The following is a 19,637-nucleotide window of genomic DNA, read 5'->3' as shown; positions in this document are numbered from 1 at the left end:
GTTCCTGAGGTCTTGTAGTTGAGCAGAGGTGGGGCCAGAGGGGTGGCTTGGGGTGACTTCCCAATTAAAACTTTCTAAAACCCTTGTAGTCGATAGCAAGTGAGTCACAACTCCATCATGGCAACTTTGCTCCGCTCCTCCTCCTCTCTTCACGTCTCTTTGTTTATGTCACTTTCCGCTGGGAGGTGTCAGCCTGCGCTTATTATCCTCCTCTTACACTAATTGGGGGCAGACTGAGCCTTGATTGCTGCCTTCCCCTTTGCATTTGTACCATCCTCCCCCCTGTCCCCTGACACCCACTCCTTCCCCTCTTTCACACACACACACACACACACACACACACACACACTCCAAACACATCCGGGCGTTCATGCTCCGTCTCCCTTTTTGTCAACATCAAACACACCGCAAGAGTGGGCACTGACACAGTTACGTGGGTTTTGGCGTTGCCGCGCCCCAGATTACAGCTCTATTAGCTAGCGATTTCATTATCTCACTCCGACAATGGCTGAACCTGCTGCTCTCCCCTCTCGCTGCCCTAATCCTCTTTGTTTTCGGTGGCCCTTTTTTGGGGTCACGTGGTCTTGCATCTGATAAGTTTGTAATGACTCCTAATGAGCCATTATTTATTCCTGGCTAATGAGCTGCATATCGAGTGTGAAGAGATTGCTCACAAGGCCTGTTCCCGAAGTCTCATTTTTCATGCTGGAGATAAGAAAAGAAAAGATGTCTCTTTCACTCAAAATGTTTGCGGAAAATGAGGAATGAGTGTTTGCGCCACGTGAAGAAGAGTGTTTGCTGAGCCCTGCGGCCTCATGAAGGCGTTCGGATCACGATGTAAAGGCAACAATGCAGCTGAAGCTCTGTCTCTCTTGTTTCAGTTTTTCCATTCAACCTTCAGCATCGCAGCAAAACACAGTACATGGTTAAAGCCTTGGCGTGAGGGAAGTTATATTGACGAATGGGAGTCGTGCTTGCGTCAGCTTATCCGTTCACACCTCGCTGCACCCACGCAGTTCTATTTGTGATCTCTGTGTTTTCGACACGGATGCACAGGTTGTGCTGTCCCGACTGGGCCAAACGAGAGTAAATGCATAGCTTTCAACCGAAATTTAACCAAGTATTTCTAGAGCAGAAAAATCATTTTCTATCACTCACATGCTCAGCAGCTGCACTGTTTCAGAGAATTGGGAACACAGAGCATGCAGTCACATACAGGAGCTCCACCCTCATACACTGGACTCTTTTAATATCGAACATAACATATCTATTCCCTGAACATCTCGCTGCTATTGACGTGTGGAACATGTATGCAAAGGTGGTGCAACACCTAAACTAAAGCATGCACGGTGAAAAACAAATACAGCAACACAATTCAGCACTTCCTGTTCCATTTCATACCCTGACATAGCTGCTGCAGTCTGTCTGTTCTGTGGATCAGTCACATGTGAACGGGCGAATAATGAGAAACACAAATTCACTTTCATCCTCTTCAAGCTTTGAAATGTCATTTTTGGTGGTTTTTCACTTTTTACCACGACGAAGCGTAACTCAGGCATGACATAAATATGACGAATACATGCGTGTTTCATTTAAAGAGGCTCTTTATTATGCCAAGAAGCATCATTTTTAAATGATTACATACGTCTGGGTCACATGGGAGAGATAAACCAGGATTCATCAGCTTGCTTATTCATGCAGTGCAAGGATCTGAGTGGGATTTTCTCTTTGTTTGCACAAGATCTACCTTTACCGATCCGCCCCCCCCACTCCTTTGCTTTGGCCCACTGAAGTGTAAGCCTGCCTTGCCGCTCTGGGTTTAATCATAAAATAGCATGATGTAATCAATGCACGTCACTCATCTGAAGTCTTCACCAAGATTCCCTTTGTGTTCTGCGCTCTGGCCAAATGGGAATTTGAGAATGCACTTAACTGGAATCGGAACATAAACAAACACAAGACTGCTTTCAAGTTCCCCAGCTAAGTAGCCATTTGATGAACAAAGCGCTTGTTGCGGCCACATTCACAAATCCGCCCCGCTCTCACTGCGTGTGCTCGTGAGTAAAGCAGCGCTCGGTGGTTCAGAGTTATCTCCTAGCCCGAGGATTGAAACATCATCAGTGTGTGGGGATGACTCGATCACTGATGACTGCGTTAACGCACCTTCGTTTGACATCACGGGGATCAGAGCCGAGTCTCAAAGTGAGACAAAGTAGTGCATCGTTACCAGCGCATGGGGGCTGGATGTTCTGTTCTCTTTACTGAAATGTGAAACCACAACACTTAAATATTAAAAGCACCATTTTTCTTCCTCGCGAATATTTTAGTAAAACGAGCAACGTGGGAAAACGCATGCTAAAAACAGCAAATGATTTGCTTAATCAGACATTTATTTCAGCCTAAGTGGTCTTTGGTGGTCCGCTGGGTTCTGATATTGGATGTTTTAGAGGAACAAATGAACTAATGTCTGATTCATGCATGCATTCCCCCCTGTTGTGTGAAGTCTATAAAACCAAAATAAATATCTTTTTGTAGTTCTAGGTTTGACAGTGTCGTTCTGTTGGTTGGTGAATCCGTTCCTTTTGCCCGGACTGAAACGTCTCAGCCGCTATGGAGCTACATATCTTCATGGAGCAATAAGGATGATCCTGATCCTTTACTTCTCTTCTAGTGCCACCAGTAGGCCTAAATCGTACGTTGACCTTCCCATCAAACCCACCTTTACTTTGTGCTAATTAGCAAAAAGTAAGTCGTGTTAACGCGCTAAGCTATCATGGGGACATATTGAAAACACGGCTGTAGAAATAGCGGACGCTGTGTGTTTCCAGCGATACCAAACATATCAATGTAGACTGACCTATATTATATTTACCTTTATTGTTAAAGTGATTGGTAGAAGACATAATTTGGACAACATATCGTTGGTTTACTGATTCTGAAAGCTGAACAGTGTAACATTCATATCTCCTTTAACTGTACGCCTGGTGCTGGGTCCGTCGGGCTTAAACGTCGTCTTATCTCTTTACTCATGTTTTTAAAAGGTGTTTTAAAGTCCACACTGCACACAACAGATCATATTCTACTTTGAAGATTAAGCCCTGATCTGAATTACTTTACTAACTCCCAGTTATCAAAATCCAGGTCCAGATGTCCTAGTGGGAAGCGTTTGCGGCCATCTGACTGGTAAAAGCTTTCTTTCAGCCCGTGTTGATCTCTGAGGAAACTCGTATGAAGAGCGAATTAGAAAAGCGATCGAGGCTTCGATCCTCGATGCCTCCCTCTGCTCACACACACAGACGTACTCCACAGGAGCACGCTTTGGAAAAGGGCCCCTAAGCACATGAAGAGGAAGCTTTGCGGAGTGTAGATAGTGGCGCAGACAGCCACGGAGTGCCAGCGATAATGGCCGTCTCCTGGCAGCCCAAAGAGCCGTGACGGGCCGCCATTCCCTTCCACCGCCCCCCGCCCCCCCCCTGCTACCGATAAGGACGCGGCGGGCGGAGAGACGCGGCGGCGGGCGATCTCTTTCTCCCGCAGCACATTCACTCGCTGACCAGATTGCCGGCTGCACAGTACAAGCTGCAAGTTGTGCGCTGTTGATTCGTGGAATAGGCGTGTGTGCGCCAACTGAGTGCTGAAATTTGTAGTGGAAAGACTATGATGGAGGAAAGAAGTGTGTGTGTGTGTGTGTGTGTGTGTGTGTGTGTGTGTGTGTGTGTGTGTGTGTGTGTGTGTGTGTGTGTGTGTGTGCGTGGTCGTAGAATGTGTGCACTGCAGTAGCTTGCTTTGACTATTCTAATCATATTTGCAGATAAACAATGATTTGCTTAAATGATCCAGAATCTACAATAAATAGCTGAACTTCAACATCAGATTAAATCAGTAAATTTGTAATTAATCAGTCATTTATGAATCGCCTGCTCTGAAACTGTACTCTACCCTTTAGTATTATTTCTTTTTTTTTACTCCCAACCAATTTCCTACAGAGTCCAATTAGTAAATGAACCCAGAAAATGAGCCTGGATAAATTACCCATTATCGTTGTGAATTATACTGGCAGTGCGATGACAATGTAGGTCTCTCTCTGCCCGCTGCCTGTGTCAGTTTCCTGCTCGGTAACAGAGCTGAGAGATTTCACACACACGCACACACACACACACACACACACACACACACACACACACAATGCAGCTCAGATTCAGCCCTGAAAACAGACGAGGGGAAATAGTCAGTATAACAGAGAAGGGTTTCAGAAGCTGCTTCGTTCTGCAGTTGCATCAATGCGAAAAAGACCCAAAAAAAAGAGAGCAAATTTTCAAACAATACTAGAAAATGTAGCGTCATCTCCTGTAACAGAAATATCTGGGCGTGGATGGGAACCACTGCATTGTGGGTAACATTGAAGACTCATAAAGAAATATCTTACAGCTTCATGATACTTATTGTAGGCTTATTGTTAACGGAAGGCCGGCAATAATCTGTATCTGTTATTACCCACAAACCCCATGAACCCAACAATGCTTCTTCTTCCCTTCTAAAAAATGATAGATGCAAATATATAGTTTCACCTTTAAACAATGCTAATTTACAAAAGCGGTGGTGTGTCCGAGCACCAGAGTCCTTTTAGAAAACCTCTCATTTTACTGCAGCAGGGTCTGCCGGTCTGCGGCTCGGCCTCCAGCGGTGTCGGTGTTGGCTCCCGGCGGAGTGGTGAGGTGAAACTCTGCTCCTGGCCAGAGGAGGAGCTTTGACTGCTGGTCAAATGCGACAGTGAAGCGGGTCTGCGACCGTCCACGGTGGGCTGGTCGCCGCCCGAGGCCCCGCTGGAGTCTGAGCCGAGGGAGTTTCTGGTGAACCTGCATGATTTTGCCGGAATCTGACCCGTGGCACCGAAAGACGAGCATTACGAATAACCTGGTAGAAATAGCCAATCTTCTCTCTGATGGTCTGGTTGTGTTATGTGGGTCATATGAAGGCATCAGTAATACATTTAGACTGTTTCATAACCAGTTCGGAGATTGGAACTGTAGAAAGATTACTCCAATAGGAGTAAACAGTGCATTTGTCCTGGACTGTTTTCATTGAGTACAAACAGCAGCGGCATGGTGTAAGTGGGATCAACTCAAAAATAAACTGCAGCGCTTATGTTTATGGTAATGTGGTTACATTTCACCCAGGGCCATCAGTAATGCTGTAATCAGATAATGCAAGTACGCATAACTTGAATCGCTGAATCAAAACGAGACGTTAACATACTGGTATCTTGTGAATGTATTTCCGCATTCTCGTCTGATTATGGTTATTATTAGTGTGTGTGTAGGGGGCCCATATGTGTGGCTTTCTGTTGAAAAGACAAATCGGCCTCAAGAACGACATGGAAAGGATGAATTTTCCGTCCGAAACATAAGAGGTGCCATGATGGATAGTGCTCCAGCTAATAGTTTGTTGGCACCGGGACAGACAGCAACAGCCGGCTGTGGCCGAGGAAGCGCCGTTTCCTGCGGAGAGAGAGAGAGAGAGAGAGCGCGGCCACCACATGAGCCATGGCTCCGTCTAGCACTGTTGGATCGTTCCCTCTACTCTAAATGGTAATGCCTCCCTAGGGCAACGCAGCACGGTGCTACATATGGAGCTACAACATGCTCTCCATCGGGTGTGTGCGCGCGCGCGGTCACTCCAGTCGTGTGCGCGCGTGGTCCTAGGACGGAGAGCAGCGAGCGTGGAGAGCAGCTGCGTCCTCGGCATTCAGCCGGTGGTGAATCGAACTGGATCTCACGCACCGTTGATCCAATCACCTCGGCCGTCAAGCGTCATTGAGCCAATCGGCTGGTACATCGAGCTTTGAACCCACCGGTGAAGCCGGACCGTGCTCAGGTTTGGGCACCGTGGCACGTTTTGGGTCCCAAAAATACTAAAACCCCAACATGCAAGGAGAGAGAGAGAAGCTCACAATATTATCTCACTCACACCTACAGCTGTTACATCTCAGTCATAAGTGAGCATGTGCAAACACGCTGGGCCCCTTATAGTCAACCGTGTCAGCTGACATGCACCACGATCTGTGTTAATGAGAAATTAACGAGAACCTGTCAGATGTGAATGAGTCATTAACATGTTCGTGTTGGAAGCATCTGTGGGGCCTCCATGACATGTCGTATGATGATGATGATGCAAGGGAAATTAATGGAGATTTAATGAATCCTTTTACCAATATCTATTTGTTTATCTGTCTGCTGCATCCTTCCTTCCATCTCTAATGACATGGTGTTTAATACAGGGACCGTATACGGCCAAAACTATGTGGACGCTTGGTCCGGGGCTGTTTCAGTCCTTATTACCCAGCATCAGGGGCCAACCTCACTAATGAACCTCATTTCCTAGAAAAGTGGAGGCTGTAGAAGCATATTGATGCCCACAGGTTTGGAATGAAATGCTCAACAAGAAATCATCCTAGATCCTCAGTGTAACCCAGTAGACCAATTTATTCCAACAGAAAACAGGGATAAAACAAAGTTGATAGCATAATGTAAGAAGTAGTGGTCTCACAGGCTTCCCTCTCACTTATTATATCCGGATACATATTTGGCAGCCAAGAGAGCTGTTTCGTTCATATCTTCCAATTTTTTTTTTACCCTCGTTTGAGTAAAGAAGGATTTCTAGGCACATAAAGATGTGATAATAAGATGATATCTCTCTCGATATAGTCCCAAACTCTCTCTCTCTCAGTCTCACAACAGATCAATGCCAGTCTGAAACGCTGCAGTCTCCCACAGAGAGTGGCTGGCGTTATTTCCTGTGGATATTGAGATAATATATGTGTTTATATCCATATCTCCAGCTCATTAAGTGGACATTGAATTAACCACAATTCAGCACGGAGCTCTTCCAATTCACCGACTTAAAATGGCTTCATTTCTAGGTCTGTGACCGCCACCATCCATGTTAGTTTAATACATTCACTGAGCTTCTTGAGCTGTGAAGCCAGAGAACTGAGGTGAGGCCCACTCACGTAATGACTCACCAAATCCAAAGGCACGACTTGGACTTAATGGCTGGCGGGGAGCGTTAGCGTTTCAAAACAAGGTCACAGTCTGCTTCTGAGGCAAACCCTCGATCAGGAGCACGTGATTTACGAGTCGGCGCTGCTCGACGGGTCGGGCGGATGTGCGTTTTCCCCTGCCTGAGCTGTAATGAATGGAATCCCGAGGGTGTTAATTTGCAGGCACAGAGGACTAACTGCCTCATCTCCTCTCCATGGTGACAGCAAAAAACACCCGTTTAAACAAGTCAATTAGTCCTCTACTGACCCTTAAAGATTCAGGAAACATGAAAAATCGCAATTCATTTCCATCAAATGCTCAAATTTAGAAATAAATTGCTCTAGTGAAATAAGCGAGGTGACATCTCATATAAACAAATGACACTCACACGCTTAACGTCTTCATTTTATAGTCAACATTGTATTGTGTGTGGCGGCATTTGAGTGGCAACCGTTGCAGCTTGTTCCTCGAGGAGCACAGCTGAGTCATGTGTCGGTACACCGTGACATCACTGCTGGGTGTGGTCGGCGGTGAAACAGAGAGGAAACACTGCTTCATGCAAGCCAATCATCTGCCTCTGTCCTCTCTGTCTCCACTCTGCCTCCGTTTTACCCTCTTGTTCTTTATAGTGCCAGGAAGACATAGCTCTGTCTTTGTCTCTTGGTGCCAGCTGTGTGTGTGTGCATGCCTGTGTGTGGCCGTCATACAGCTTATTATGCCGGCGGGCCATCTGTTGCCTGCTTAGTACTGGCCGACTGGGAAGGACAGCGAGCGTGAGGTTGTCCCTCTTCACGTCTCACAGACAGCTAATGTCCCCAGCTCCCTCGTTTGACTGCTCTCTCTGTCTCTCTCTCTCTCTCTCTCTGTCTCTCTCTCTCTCCTTCTCTCTCTCTCTCTCTCTCTCTCTCTCTCTCTCTCTCTCTGACACCTGAGCATCATGCTAGCTAACATTTACAAAAACACCCACGCACGCGCGTACCTGAAATACACTCACACTGTGACACAAGCCAGACACATGGAGGAGCTAATTGAGCCGGGTTTGGGCCAGGTGGGGGCTTTCTAAGCAGACGGGCGCTCTGTTAGGTCACCGCAGGTGGACGGGGTCCTGGCAGAGCCAAAGTCAGACAGGCACTTGTGCAGCCTGTGCCGGCCCTGCCGTGTCCTGCAGGCAGATGGTCACCAATGACCATGGGAGTGATTAGAAAAGAGGTAAAGAAGTGACAGAGCGCAGTCTGATTCCTGCTTTTCTTTAATTCTTCTCTGCTCCTTTTGTTTCTTTCTTTGTTCTCCATTCTGTTGATTCCTTCATCCAGCCTCCTTTACCCCCCACGTGTCTATCATCTCCCCTGTTTTTCACCTTTTCAGAAGTGAGTTCTGACTATTCCAGCCTGCTCCCCGGTGTCCCATTGACACACATGGTAGACCTTTATACTACAACTACAATCGCAGCCTCTGCTTGCAGCGGCCTCAGCGCTTCAATGAGATTTGCTTCATGTCAGTGTTGCTTTTCATCTTCGACGGGAATAAAATCCCGTCATTTTAAATTTCAAATTAAGGCTTTCGGGGAGAAAGCCGTCTTGCTAAGAAGTTCTCTTTAATTCTCTTCATGCGTATGCCACAAAGAAAATGAGAAAATGCATCATTTAATTTGCTTTAAGGGACGGATCATTTACTCTGCAGTGTTTGAAAAGTATTAGCCTAGTTTGTTTGCAGGCATACATGACACAGTTCCATGTCTTCTTTCTCTGATCTCGACGTATTTGAAATGTTTTGCCAGTCTTATGAAAAGATACTTTCCTCACGCTTTCGGCGCTGATGTGTTCATATCACACGAGCGACTTCCTTCTTCGCTGTGAATCTTGTTTTAAGCACGGCGGATAAAAGCGAAGCTGTGAGGCGCTATCCGTCATAATGGCGCTTAGAATATCCGTGCAAAATGAATGAACAGGTTTGTCTGTGGAATTAAAAACAAAACATAAATGAGAAATGTGTCCACAGGGGACACTTCCTTCTGATGTCAAGAGTTGAAAGGCCGGTGGTAAGACTTGATATTTCAAATGTGTTAACATATATCTGTGTGGTGTCTGGCCACTTTGAGACACCTGGGAAAGACCTGTGGCTCTTGTTTCATTCCCGATAAAGCACATTGGCCCTTTAAGATAAAACGGGTACAGATTGCATCAGCCACTTCTACTGTGACTCTTAGCGATGCCTCTGAGAGCACTTTCATCATGGAAGGATCATCGGAGGTTTGACATATGAGGTGTGAGGACTACTTTGCTGCCTCTGTGACCCCCTAAGATTCATCTACGGTCAAGCACATGGTCTTCCTGTAGCATCCTAACTTCCCTCTGATCATTTATTTTGATCATTTTGCTTTGCTCTGTACTTTCATACAGACATACCAGTAAACTATAGGCATTTCATGGGGAAAGTAATTGCTGACAATGCTATCGGTCCTCTTTGAAGCAGCTGCTGCTGTCAGTGGAAGAACATCCTGGCTCGCTGTGGTATTTGTAGTTTTCAAAACAAGTGCAAAATGCTAATTTGTCTGAGAACACTGCGATCTCACGGCCCTCACAATGACCCACAAGCGAGTCAGAAAAGAGCTTCTTTTATGTTATCGGAGCTCCCTTGAACGCCTCGGCTCTTTAAACAGCCGCCAGTGAACCTGAAAAACGCCACAGCACCGCCAGCCGCTACGAGACAGACTCCAGTCGATGTAGCCGTTAGCAGACAGCTCCCTGCTCCTCTACAGCGGCCTTTCTTCTGCTGCTCCTGGCTGCTGAGCTGCAGGGCGGTGGCTGGCGGGGGGGGGGGGCTGTAGGTTTCCAGCCCAGAGAGGGATAAATAAAGCACGAGACAATAGAGTCACTCTCCATGGACTTCAGCCTCTGGGCGATGCTCCAGCCATACCGGCCAATTGCTCAAATGGAAATTAGAAGCAAGGAGACAGATTGTGAATAGTACATTTACTCGAGTCGGCCCGGACAGATCGATGGACCAGATTCCACAGGGCAAGGCGGCCCAGCGACAGAAATTGGGGTGAAAGGGGCAAGGAGAGTGTGTGTGTGTGTGTGTGTGTGTGTGTGTGTGTGTGTGTGTGTGTGTGTGTGTGTGTGTGTGTGTGTGCATAGATTTTGTATGTGCTCAGACTACCCGTAACCTCACAAGGGCCAGGAAGCCTCTATCCACTCGCACATCCAGTGGCGACGTACCTCGTTTCCCAGCGATAGCCACCATTGTCTCTTCCTTAAAGTCGCTCTCAGCCGGAGCACATACAGTCAAGACCAGCCACTAGAGAAGCCGCCTCCGCTTGCCAGGGGGCTGTCACCGAGCAGAGCGGCCTTAAACGGGGACATTGTTTCCTTTGTCCCCAAGCCAGAGCGCTGTTTCAGTCAAACCGAGCGCGGCGGTAAACACTCCCGAGAGCTCGGCGGAAGGTTTAAGGAGCAGCGTGGCGGGAAAGGACACAAACACTGCCCCAATTAAACACATGATAATGAAAGAGCTTGTAATCAGTATTCAGTGGCTTCTTTTGAGGCCCACTTGGAGTGTCCATCGAGTATGAGTGTGTGTGTGTGTGCTAAACAGACGTGTGTGTGTGTGTGTGTGTGTGTGTGTGTGTGCAGTTTTGTGGCCACTGTGTTAGAGGAGGTCAATGGTCACTCTGAGGCTGCAGGTAATGATTCCACTTGCAGTTCCGTGTGTATTTGGAACAAAATGAGTGTTGAATTCATCTGAGACGACCACAACCACACACTCCATCACATCAGTAAAGTTGAAAGACACGGACACGAGACCATTAGGGAGAGTAGGGGGAGGGGGAGGGATGCAACAGTACGCCACTCTCCCGTATTCGCCGCGCATGCATCACTCCCGTTGCGACGCCGATAACCTTCTGCCACCGTTATCTTCACACGCCGCAAGGAGAGACCAGTGTTTACAGCCCCTCTCATCCCCACATCACAGGACGGGGACGGGGACGGGGGACTCCCCTCCAATAAATTGTTCCTATCAGACCCAGGCATAAGTCGCAGTGGCTGCATCAGATTTAGTGGTGCCACAAGGCTCTAATGAATTCTCCCCGCTCGCCCCCGCACGTCCACCGAGCCGCACGGCAGCAAGTCTCTCCGATCGGCTGGGCTGCTCAGTGCAGAGCTATCGATAACGAGCCCTTGGGGGCTTGCCAGCGAGCACGGCGAGGCCCCGTAATGAAGGAGCCCAGGGCTCTGCCGAGAAAACAACCGGCGTAATGAGAGGAAGGTGGTAGCGGCGGTTGCTGGGGGTCAGTGTCAGAGGGGGAGGGGGGGCGCAGGTTGAGTTATCGCTAAGAAGGCTCGGGGAATTACTCTGGAGGGGGTTTTGACTTGGGAGAGACGTGTGTACACGGTCATGTATGTGAAGTCGAGCGTGATGTAGGCGTTGTTTCCTGTCTGTGGAACGCTGCGTTGGCAGAAATGGTTCACTTCCATCTGTTCAAACATTCCAGACACAACCAAACATTAGTTGTTTTCTCACAGAGGGCAGCGGGGGAACAGACTCCGGTTTGGCTCGTTCTCTGTTGAGTCATCCCACCAGCAGCCTGGCAGCCTAGCCTTTGTTGTTGAGAGTTAATGGTCTGCTTGGTGATGTGCAACTCTTGAACGTTTTTTTCCCCCATCTTTCTAGTGGATTGGGAGTGCCGATTCACCCCGGTAAGTCGTAAATGACCGATTGAATGAACTATGTCGTGTCAATTGAACGCTGCTGGAAGCGAGGATACAGTTAATCGTTAGTTCGTTGAAGTTGCAACTACCTGCCCTCGTGCCCTGGCCCGGCGTTAGCCGACAATGTTTCTTTTATTTGCACTGGGATTAAAGAAACACAGTAGTCAAAGGTGAAAAAACAAATACGGATACGAAAGATACATCTTTGCTCCTCAGACAAAACTGGACTCATAAAGAAGTGAAATCACGATACATTTAGCCCTATTTGCCCATGTTTTTGTGTCTAAGTGACTGATTGGCACATCATTATTTTTTCATTGGTCAGTATTGAGTTATAACGCCGCAGATGGCAGCTGCTAAACGGGCTTTAATGTAATCCCTCGGGGAAACTCCTCACCTTCATTTGTTTCCTCTGACAGGCTCAGATTGTCTGACAACATTAAAGAACCCCAGAGGAATGAAAGGTTTCACTTGATCTGCTCTGTCTCTGAGAAGTATCAGCTAAATATTCTTATGTCATTGAAAATATTTCAGATCTAAGCTCAAACACAACAAACTCTGACAATCTCCGACTCACCTTTCCTCTGTTGTCTTCCAGCAAAAAAAGTCACTTGACACAATAGCATACAGACCAGATCAAGGTAAAGAAAGACGTTTCATTTCTCCGTCATGTCCTTCCCTTAATGTCGTCAGACACTTATATTAACAATTTTTGCTCCGAGTGACTACATTGCCGCCTGTTTAGCAGCTGCCGGCTGCAGCACTCTCGCTCAATATTGGACCAATTTTACTTCCATCGGTTGCCACGACACGGAAACATGTGAAAACAGGGTCCAGGTTGAAAAATAGCGAAGTTGCCCTTTAAGGAAACAACATCAACGTCATATCTCCCTCTAAGCACATTAAAACGTCATCGACCAGCTGTTTTTTTTTTTAGACTTTTTATAATTGCCTCGTCAATCTCCACACAGCACGGCTCTTATCTCTGCTGTCACACTCAAAGGGCTGAGAGGTCAGCGTGTTCATTTGGAACAAGTTTGGCTTCACCGCTGCCTGTTTTGGACCGTGAAGTATCTTCGTCAGCGCGACTAAAACTGGACTAATTTAAGTGCCAACTCTGAGTTCTAGCAGTACACTTAATTCCTGCAATACCTGCACAGTGTTTATATCTGATATCTGTGTAGCCATCTGTTGGAATCAGATCATTCTGAATAACAGGTTACGAGTTCGCAGGCAGTAATTAATTTGGCATTCACTATTAATTATGTAGATGTATGCGTCTCCCCTTTGCACTCTATTTTGCGGCATATATTTTGCACTCCGACTGAAAAGCAGCCTCACATCTCTTTCAGCGCTCCGACTACGAGATGGAATTATACTAACAGATGATGAAAGAGAAACGCTTGATGCAGATGGATGTTCTGAAAAGAGAACCATCGGGAAATAGAGTGCGTGGGCATGATCCTGTGAATTAGGATAAAATGGAAATCCATCTCTGTGGTTGTTATCCATTTAGCACAAGCTGTATTGAAACGGGTTAAAGCTTTAATAACCTGGTTAAATCCCCACTGTGAGCTGCCAACAGGAATACATGTTCTGTTTTGACAAGTGTCAGCTTAGTAAATAATCCACAACAATCAGCATGTAAACTTAATTACAGTGTGTTTTACAAACTGTGAGTGGGGTTAATTTCTCTCCTGCTCGACACGTCGTTGTTGCAAATGTGGCCGAGGAATCAGCTGTAATAAGTGGATCCTCAACTCGCCGAAATGTGGAGCCAGATTCAGGCGTAATGGTCCGGTTTGCGGTGCATCAGGAAGCATCATTTTGTCTGCAGGGAGAGATGTGGGTTGCTCGGGCTGTAGCTGTCGTTCCCTTATTGCACCTTAATTGACCCGCTTATAGGGTCAGGTCGCTGAGGTCCACAACATTCCTGATCGTGGGAGACCAGAGGTTTAGGAACCTGGAGGCCAGTGAGACTCTTGACCTGGTATCACCAAGGGAAAAAAAAGTTTGATCCGGCCTCAGTGGTGAACTTTATAGGTTGAATGTGGATTTGTTCACCATCTGGACTCTGAATGTCAGCGCTGAGCACTTGGTTGCTTTGGCTTCATTTCAGTTATTGATTATTCTAACCTCATACAAAATTATCATCCAGGCACCAGTCTGTGTCTCGTTTCAAAGATTCTTGCATCAATTTGAGCGTGGAAACACATCTTCCGTCCCATCCGTTTACTTTCTTTGGCAGCGTTGCCCTTTTTGGATGAAGGGCACGGGGCCATCGTTGTAAATACTATTATTATTTTTTTTATTTTAATTAAACTGAGATTTCCCACCCATGGCGAAATCAACAATCCTCTCGGAGCTAAGATGCTTTTCAGAAATGGCAAATAAAATCAAAGCACCAGTAGCCTGGGATAAATGTACACAATTAAACAATAAGTTGGTAGAATTCGCATGTGATTATAAAAATGTGCCTCGTTATAAAAGACAACATATTGACCTGTAGCATAAGCGTAAAGACTCATTTCCATCTCAGATTTATTAACAACACTTTATCCCATGTGACCCATTCCATTGATTTTCAGCTTCAGCGGGATGAATATCATACAGTATTTTGTTTCCTGCTTGAGGTGATGTTAGGCACCGGTTTTGATTTACGGTGGTCCTGTCGGTTCCCCGTGAAAAGAATACGGAATAAAACCGCAGTATATTGTGGTCACGATAGATCCACAACATCGAAACCAGTGTCAACACCATCACTGCATTACTGCCTCAACAATCATACAAAACGCTCCTTCTTATTGATCTACATCACATGCACACCCAAGCTCTTGCGATGCCTCTGTTTCAGCTCGTTTGTACATAGCTGCATCATGTTATTGCCCACATTTGACTGATGGATCTCTGCGGTAAGAAAATTCCCATTAGATATAGTGAGCTGCAGGCGAGGCTGCTGCTGCTGCTGCTGCTGGTGCTTGTTCGGGAAGGAGTGGTACTCCTCCAGAATCCTTTCCAGTGGGGAGGGAAACTGCCACGAGAGAAGAATGCATGGGACAAGACCCAGTTTCTATGGAAACAAAAGCTACCTGAAAGAGGAGTTGGGGATAAGAGAGACTGAAGAAGAAGAAGAGGATGTACTGGAATGTTTTTGGAGATAGATGATCATGAGAGGAGGTAGCGTATGTGAAACGCTGTGATTCTGGGCCTCCCACGGTTATTTATTCATCAATCATATGCATGGAGCTGCAATCCGTGGCTCCTTTCATATCCAAAACAAGCTGACATGGACCTAACCTACCACTGCTTATGTTCTCAACCATGTGTGCCGTTCATCATTATGCACCAACAGAAGCAATGGTTTGCCGTGTCAAGAGGGAGGGACCGAAAGTCCAGCTCAGTTCCCCGAGATCAAGGATCTTGGGGAACATCAACCGAGAACAGCCGCTGTTCAAGCTGCCATTCACCACACCTCCAGGCTGCATGTAAACAGAGTTTCTTTAAAGCAAAAAAAAAAAAAGGAAACTTAAGGGAAGAAGGATTCCAGGCAACAATAGCAAAACAGAACTGCCTCAGTATGCATAATTAAACAGGCTGTGCCGTTGATAGCGATGCCGAAACCGCAGCTCATTAACACTGAGAAGTGAGACGAGGGATGACTGGAAAGGGGAAATTGAACTCTCTTTTCATTGATAGTGGAAGTTATTTTTGCCGCTGCAGTGTAAACAATAGCCGGTACAATGCGGCGCTGACAACCAGGAACCGTTGAAGTGACGATTTTCACAAAGGGTCTCGCTCCTAAAGGAACTCACAAGACACTTTTCTTGCACAGAAACACAGGCACGCATGCCAACACCCACTCCGCTGCGTTGATATATATACGTTACGAGGAGAGCCTCCAGTCCCGCACGCGCTCAGATGGTGCGGCTCATTCCCAATGCTAAGCAGAAATGAAGTACTCTTGTGTGTTCTCTCGACTCGTGTCTGCTCTTTCTTCAAACAATTGTTGCATTGCGTCAGAGCCGCCCAGGATGCCCATTGTCTCCAGGCCACTGTGGCGCAGCTGTGGGAGCCCGCAATGCCACCCCCCCCCCCCCCCCCCCCTACTCCTCCTCCAATGCGGCCCGACAACAAACGCTATTATCAACAACAACAACACCCGCAGCAGGGGAAAAAGAGCAAGGAAAAAGCCATTGGAGAGAGTGGGGACACATTTGCATACTCTGCGAAGCCAGCGGGGACTCCGTCTCTAAATGTTAGCGCGGGCCTTTGCCAGTTATTGTGTGGAAACAGCCTCCGCTCAGCCGTCAACACAAAGGGTCGTCACACTCGGCTCGCTCGACGCTCACCCACCACTCACCGTATACAATTAAATGCAAAGTGGGAAATGGGAAAATAAACAATAGAAGTAACACCGGAGCACTTTGTTATGAGTGTCTTCTAAGAAGTGCTTTCATTAAGGTGTGCTTTGGAAAATCCAGCTCACTATGACACTTGATTGGACTGGTTCCACCACATTTGCATACTCCGGAGCGTCGTTACGGCAACATATCAATAAGCCGCGGAGATGATTTGTTTGCTTCCACTTTTCTCATAAAACTGTGCGAAAAGTCTTGCAGAAATGGTGAACTTCTGTGTCACGATGCCTGAAATCGATAAGCTTTTTCATCTGTCACAGCAGCACAACAGCATCTTTTGAGATGTGACCCAGCAGCAAGCGTGACTCCGGCACCGCGGCGATCTCTATCCTCGGCAGAACCGCTGTAGTGTCTGTATCTTAGCTGGCTCGATGATGTGTAGACGGCCACCACCGGCTGCTGCCGCTGTGACCCACCAGTACATCCGCTCAGTCTCTCCACCCCCCCACCCCCCCCTGCTGTACCACTGCCCCGCTGCTCCATCCCCACTCTCCTGGCTCTATTTGGACGCCACCCTGCTGACACACGTCTCACCTTTTTTTGTGTGGATCACAAGTAGCAAAAATTGTCAAAATGGATGTGAAGCATTTTGAAGCCGTGTCAGCTTGGTGCCGACACTTTGGCCCGCATTTATGAGTCATTTCCTGTCGGCTATCAGATGGGTGCACCCATCGAATGAACCCTGCACCACTGTTCTCTGCAAAGGAAGGAATGCGACTAGTAGATGCGGGAACCCATCAAAGTTTAATATCCTTGACCAGGATCAAACAGAACCTGATATATGGCCTGAGAGTGTGTCATTAACTTGAATGAGCGGAGACGAGAATCGCGGGGGCATCTTTACGAGCACATCCGACCCCCTCCTCCTTCCTTTCTGATTTAGAAAGCTGACATGAGTCAGTTGGCTTTGGCAGTCCATTAAAACCGGAGTACCTGCGCCCAGAGCTGAGCTGTGACGTCCCTCTCTGTTTGGAGAGTTCACAGTTAGCGCCGGATGGGAAGCTGCCGTCATTGTCACCACATTTTGATGCATCTCTGCTGACTGTGAACCCCTTTTTATTTGCACACAAACACAGCAAATTTGGTGCATCTGCACAAAGGCATGGCTTATGACGTGGGCTGCCACTTAATTCATGCCAACAAAAGTTTGCATTTTTTTTTTTGCCACGTACTCATTTATATTAATTTCCGTTATTTTCCCCAGATTCAGTTTAATCAAATTCTGCTTCTCATGTGAACATTATTGAAAGCATTTCATTTGCCAATTAGCCAGCTGTTCCCCAGTTAAATAATGAATATGCTAATTCTAAAGCTGGGGGATATGTTGTCTTTCGAGTTACAGCGACGACAATTATCCAAGTCAGGGACACTCTCGCAGTGCTGTTTGTCATACACTGTAACACGCCCTTATATGCGCGTGAATGTGATGTATCGCTGCATAGATGTTCGGTGGATATGTGGCTGCACACGTATGGAGTCTGCCTTGGGCCTACGGTTGTCAAGCATAGATATATATATGTGTTTGAATGCCAATTTGACATGAAGTGTGCGTACTGTATGTGTGATCTGGCGGGATGTTGGTTTTAGAGGTACACTTCCCTCCATGCATATTGATTGTTTGCCTACCTTTATCTCAGTGGGGCGCTGAGTGCATGTTCCCGACAGCTCTAATTGAAAGCCGTGCGGAGCCGAGCCTATGTATGCAGATGCACACCCCGCTATCATCCATCAGCTCGGTCGGGGAGGCGGTGCACTCGCCCGTGAGCTCAGTGACACATTCTTCTTTAATGTGCTTACTGCAATACTCAGTGCCACAGCTGAGCAATCATTCAATACACATGTAGTGTGCCTTCACGCGCACGGTGATCCGTCAGCCTATTAATTATAACTGTCACCTACTTACAGCGTGTGACAGCTAAAAGGCCCAAGAGCTTCTGTCTGTCTGTCTGCCCGTCCATCCATGCATCCATTCACTCATGAGTTATGAACACGGAGTCACTGCCGATCAATAGGTTTCCGTCATCTGCAACATTTCCCGTTTAGCTTTCAAAGCACAAAGCCCGAGCACATTTGCTTATTTTCCAAGACACAGCATCAGATTGAATAACGACTTAACCTTTTGCCACACCGCAAGCCAGTCTGCCATGACAACCGATTCAAATTTAGAGACGATAATGATCTCGCGAACACCCGATCTACATGTAGTTTACTTAAAATAAATTGCGCATACCTTTTTCCCAGCTTCGTTGTGTGACATTCAACATCAAAGGCACGAGAGAGCGGGTGTTTAGTCGGAGATTAACGCTCTTTCAGCAGCGGTGCAGAGGAACATCAGACACGCCAAGGAAAAGAGCCTTTGAATAAATAAAAGCTAATCAATGGATAGTCACTGTGAGCTTTTAAAAATGCACTGCAATGTCTGAGAGTGTTCCTATGTCCAGCACGCCCTGATTTATGACGCTCTTCAAAGTCACTTCAGTCACATGAGCATTTTTCATGGTGGTTGTAAATTCCTCATTAACATAATGGATCCCTTAATCAGTCACGATAAAGGTTTAGGGACTGAAGCTTTTATTTATTTTGTTAAATGCACTACTCTTCAGGCATGGCTCTGGAGATGTCAGTCTGTCGTCCTGACTGAAATATCACTTTTGGAGTTTGGTGAGGACAGTCCTCAGAGGATGGATTTTGACTTTGGTGATTACCTGACTCTTAAGTGGAGCAACATCAGCGAGGGAAATCTTCCTTCTGTCCATTACTTTGATTTATGACCAAATACCGGGACAAGAAATGACATCCATTAGTATTGGTTTTACTTACTGTTTAGTGCTAATTAGCAAATGTTTGACACATGTCCTGCCACGATACTTTTCCACTTTCATACACTTCCTTACTTTCTTGTATGGTGCATGGAATTCAATGGGGTAGCGTCTCAAATTGAACACAGCTGTTGTGCACTCAACAGAAATGACGATCGCAACACACCGGACGCAGAATTCCCGCCAACATTCGACTGTGCTTTAATATTACCTGCTCAACATCATGTTGCACATGCACTGTGAACACTGATGTTAGAATTTGTCGCATGGACAACCACGAGAGAGAGAGAGAGAAGGGGGGGGGGGGAGAGATGGAGATAGAGAGAGAGAGGGGGGGGGGGGGGGGGGGAGATGGAGATAGAGAGAGAGAGAGGGGGGGGGGGGGAGAGGGAGAGAGAAAGAGAGGGAGAGAGAGAGAGGGGGGGAGGGAGAGATGGAGATAGAGAGAGAGAGGGGGGGAAGAGAGAGAGAGGGGGGAGAGAGAGAGGGGGGAGAGGGAGAGAGGGGGGGGGAGAGAGAGAGGGGGGGGGAGAGGGAGAGAGGGGGGGGAGGGAGAGAGAGAGGGAGAGAGAGGGGGGGGGGGAGAGAGGGAGAGAGGGGGGGGGAGGGAGATGGAGATAGAGAGAGAGAGAGAGGGAGAGTGTGGGGGGG

At 47.1% G+C, this 19,637-nt stretch overlaps 1 protein-coding gene across 5 annotated transcripts in view; it reads left to right on the top strand.

Annotated features, from left to right (window-relative positions):
• Nucleotides 1–19,637, top strand: part of LOC137878947 (neural cell adhesion molecule 2-like) — a 207,274-nt gene that overhangs the window by 108,585 nt on the left and 79,052 nt on the right. The gene's annotated exons all lie outside the window — the stretch shown is intronic.

This window comes from Cebidichthys violaceus, unplaced genomic scaffold (assembly GCF_023349555.1).
Source record: "Cebidichthys violaceus isolate CVI_PGR_0920_01 unplaced genomic scaffold, fCebVio1.0.p SCAF_24, whole genome shotgun sequence".
NCBI lineage: Eukaryota > Metazoa > Chordata > Actinopteri > Perciformes > Stichaeidae > Cebidichthys > Cebidichthys violaceus.
Note: the sequence above shows the minus strand (reverse complement) of the source record. Positions and strands in the feature narration are given on the sequence as shown.